The sequence below is a fragment of the Pteropus vampyrus genome, unplaced genomic scaffold (assembly GCF_000151845.1).
Source record: "Pteropus vampyrus isolate Shadow unplaced genomic scaffold, Pvam_2.0 Scaffold3, whole genome shotgun sequence".
Taxonomy (NCBI): Eukaryota; Metazoa; Chordata; class Mammalia; order Chiroptera; family Pteropodidae; genus Pteropus; species Pteropus vampyrus.
In genome coordinates this window covers 20,349,480-20,354,014 of record NW_011888784.1, presented here as the reverse complement: position 1 = coordinate 20,354,014, position 4,535 = coordinate 20,349,480, and positions in this window count along the sequence as shown.

Genomic DNA, 4,535 nt, shown 5'->3' with positions numbered 1-4,535 from the left:
AGAGAACCATGACTAATATCCTACTCATCCTTTGAGACTTAGTTAAGATCTTTTTGTTATTATCTAAAGGCTTTTCTGATCATTCCAAATTGACTAATGTATTACCATTCTTTGCACAAACCATTTAATGAATTTGGCTCTTATAATACCTCATTAATTTAACTGTGTTATTTTTGTTTGTTTGTCTTCTGGTGTATATGACATATATTTATAACTACATTGAAGATATTTCAGGAAATAAATGATTTTACATATTTCCCTGTATTTGCCCTGATGTCTTGGAATACTGCCAGTCATTCATTTGTTACGTACTAGTTTCTAACTATATATTCAAAAGAATGAAGCTCATATTTGATCTTTTTTTTTTTGTTCAGTGAAATAATTAGTTGATATATCAATATACCCTTTGTCACTATTAAGCCAGTCACTGTAACCTTAAAGTCCTTAGTGCCTATAAGATAGAGATGTTTGATTCGTGGGATATTTGATATATATACAATTATTAAATGTCTTTTCCAATGTTTAGAATATCATCATAATTAGTAATGGCTTTTTTTTTTTTAACCAGACATCTTTCTGAAAGGCATTCAAAATCATGGTTAGTTGGGTATTTATCTTTTTATGAGCACATTAAAAATAAAGAATACTTTCCTTTTATATAAACCTTACTGAAATCAACACTTACTTAGAAGCTTAGCGAATTCCTGGCATCTACCCTAAAATAAAGTGAACATGCTTTGCCTCCTGCAATTTGCACATAGAAGCAATAAATAGATTAATTTATTTCATATTTAATATTCTAGATTTCAAATAATGCCAAATACTGACAATAGTAAAGAGAAATATGGCTCAATGATCCCCAAATAAAGAAAACCTTTCTATAGACAAAGAGACTATGAAAACTAGCATGTGGCTAAAATGGTATAGAAGCTAGTCATCCCCACACCATATGTCACTGAGAAACTAAAGAAAAAAGTGCACAATTTTTAATCCCCAAAACTATCATCATTCCTCTAATTAACTTCATTTCTCCAACCCACTTCAAACAGAAGTGTAATCTAACATAATTAAATAGAGTGTTTGAGATTTCAGAAAATCCATAGGTCTATCTTCCAACTAAACTGATTCCCCCTTTCATTCTTAGATAGAAATTGTGAAGCTGCCACTGATTTGGTAGAAATTTGGTGGCAAAATACTTGTTGCTTGTCTCAATGAATAAAATTATTGGGGGAAAAAAAAAAAAGTAGAGAGAGAGCCAGAGGATGGGAAAGAGAAGGAGAGTAGTTTGGAAGATATGAAGTCAGGTGAGATTATGCAGAAAGTGAAAAATATCAGAATCAAGTGTTAGAAAATAAGCATTCTTTATAGATTGGCTTACACTTTTACAAAATAATTTGGTTTACTTTCTGAAAATGCAGCAAGGCTTTGATGTTAGCTATAGCTATATATACCTAAATGCTAGCCAATGGAATGTGAGCAGAAATAGTGTACTTTAATCAAGTCAGGAAACTGGGCTCATTAAAACATCCTGTACCTAATTCCCCATGTTCTTTTCTTGCCTTAATATTGATGAACATGGCTATTTTGGAAGCATTGTATAAAATAAACCTGTGCTTCTGAATCTTCACTTAGAGAATGGCTTACTACAAAGCAGGAACAATCTCTATTGCTGAACTTTATATGAACGAAAAATAAATTTCTCTATTTTGAGACATTTGGACGTTAGTTTGTTGTAGCAGCTAATATTGCATTAGCAAATATAATTATTCTAGTGAAGAAAGCAAGCTATTTTTTTATGATATATATATATATGAATAACAAGACTTAAAGAGAACAGTCACAGTAGAAATTTTTAAATTACACAGACCCTTATTAAATGGAAATTAAATCACATCTCTCTTCTTCGAATCATTTTTCAATGTTCTTGGTTACCTTAACAATCTCTTTTCTCCAGAACCATGTAAAACTGATCTAGGAATAGAATCTACTAGCATAATAGAAAACAATCACTTATTTAAGCCTGAAATCATAACGAATTAGCAAAACTCATTATTCACACAGTTTTCTTAGTTCTTCATTATAGAAATCATATAGAAGAGCCTCTTGAAACTGTAGAGCTGACTCAAGCAAGCAGAACCTTTTCTGCCATCAGCAATTGTGTGTATACTCCCAAAGTTGAAAAACTAATGTGATAAGAGCTGAACCCTATTATAGTTATTTTTAGGAAATAGATACATTATTATTCATCTGTTATTAAGATGATAGTTTAAGAATTTCAGGTTTATATCTAAGGACCTGTAACAGAGGCTTCTGTGGGACAAGTAAATACATCCTATTTGGGGGTTTATACTACTTTTTCAAAATGGAGAAACAGATGATGAAAGTGAGGGCTGTTTCAAATACACTATTCATTCATTTGATAAATATTTATTAAGCACTTGCTCTATGGCAAACATTGTTCTAGGCACTAATGATTGGTAAAATAGCAGTGAATAAAACAAATGTTCTGGAACTGATGGTAAGTTTAGCTTCTGAAACTGCAAGTCCTTATAGGGTTAAGTGAACCACGAAAGCCTAGGTTTTCATGTGATTTTCAGTTTATTTTACAAAAATTATTACAGTTTCTCTCAATGGACCAACTTGGTATTCTAATCATTCTATTCTATTGTAAGTGCTAGGATGAAACAATAAACGTTTAAATTAGGATAGATATGTTTTCTGCATACGAATTGGAATGTATTCGTTCGTTCATTCATTCATTCATTCATTCATTCATTTATAAAGTATAAACTCTACTCTCTGACAAAACTTGGCTTGGAAGCTGGTTTGGTTAATGGAACAAGTAGGCAAGCATACCTGAGAGTAATATTTAGATGAAAGTATCCAGCTTGTGAAGAGTATCAGCCAGTATATTAGGCAGAAGGGATGGACAATATTGGTGGATTATTAAGTGAGGTTTGAGATTCCTACCTTTTATTTATTTATTTTTTTTGAGATATGGCAAAGATAAATATGGCACACTAGCTATAGCAGTGGTCTTTGAATCAGAAGAAATTAAAACCAATCCAACAGAAATGTTCCTTGTGATCCTCAGACTTCTAAATCTCCATAGCTTCAATTGTAAACAGTGTTTTAAAATTCTTTGGTAACATGAATTACAGCTCACTTTTTCCTGTATTATTTCATATGAATAATTGCCTTCTTGCAGGCAATGTAATAGGATTGTTAAGCACAGGGCAGAAGTGGGTTTCATTCTTGGCTCTACTTCCTACTAATTGCATCATTGTTAACAAGGGATTTAACTCTTCAATGTCTGTTTCCTCATCAGTGAAACAATTATAACATTGTTACCTTCACCATAAGTTTCATGACTATAAATGGACTAAACATATATAACTAAAACATTTAGCTGTTTAAGAAATGTGGATTATTATGATTGTTCACCACTTCGAATCATGAAAAGCAAATTAAAAGTATGTGAATAAAAGTACTTTAAAACCTGTAAATACTTTATAAATGCCAGGTAAAATCATTTGGTTTGGTTCAAGAAAACTAGGGCATGGCATAATTAAAACAAATGTGAAAAACATGCTTTAGTGTAGTATTTAAAGGGCTTATGAAGTAGTGGAAATTTCCTCTTATTCTCCAGTTTCTGAGCCATAATGTGTCCTTTGAGCATTTGATTGTTGAGTATTTATACAGTATTTATCAAAGTATGACTTGATAAATTTTTTTCTCTTTGCATGTGCATGTGGCTTCAGAGTCTATTAACTATAAGTTTGCTTATTAAAGAAAGGGATGAGTGTTTCAGTTTGCTACAAGTGAATCTTAAAAGCTTCAATAATTATACATTTCGATTATAATTGCTTTTATTTCAGAGACTAAGATGGAAGATTATTGAAGATGAAATTTGCTGAAACTCCCTGTGAATCCATAATGACATATATTTGAGTGTGAGAGCGAATATTTAATACCAGAATACTATTGAATTTAGATATCCTTAAAATTATGGAAGTTTAGTTCTGAAAGAAACTATAAGAAGTGCCATAGATTTTGTCGCTAAGTTTAACTAGAAAGTTGAGGTAGTGGAAGGGAGTAGATTTGGATCAGGACCTGATGTTAGAACTAAGTTCAGTTCTATTTCCAACTAAACTACATGACCCCTCTTATACCAAATATTCTTTTAAATCATAATATGGGAGAAGATTTTGTGTAAGTAGAGCAAAGAGGAATAATTTACATAAATATATAAAATCCTAAGTAGAATAGAGGAATATAATGTGATTAGGCAAATAATCAATAATTGATCTGGTTTTATTGACACAAATATGATTTTCTCTGCATTAAATTGTATTAGTCAATTCCTCTTTGAATTACTTCCCAAATACCAATATACTAAGATGAATTTTAAGATGGAAACTAACATAATTCTCCAAAAGAAAGTACTAAAAATATATTATTAAGAATGTTTAAGAAACATGTTTTAGACTCTTTTATGAGTGACTAATTACCATTCAAAGAATTAGTGAAAAAAA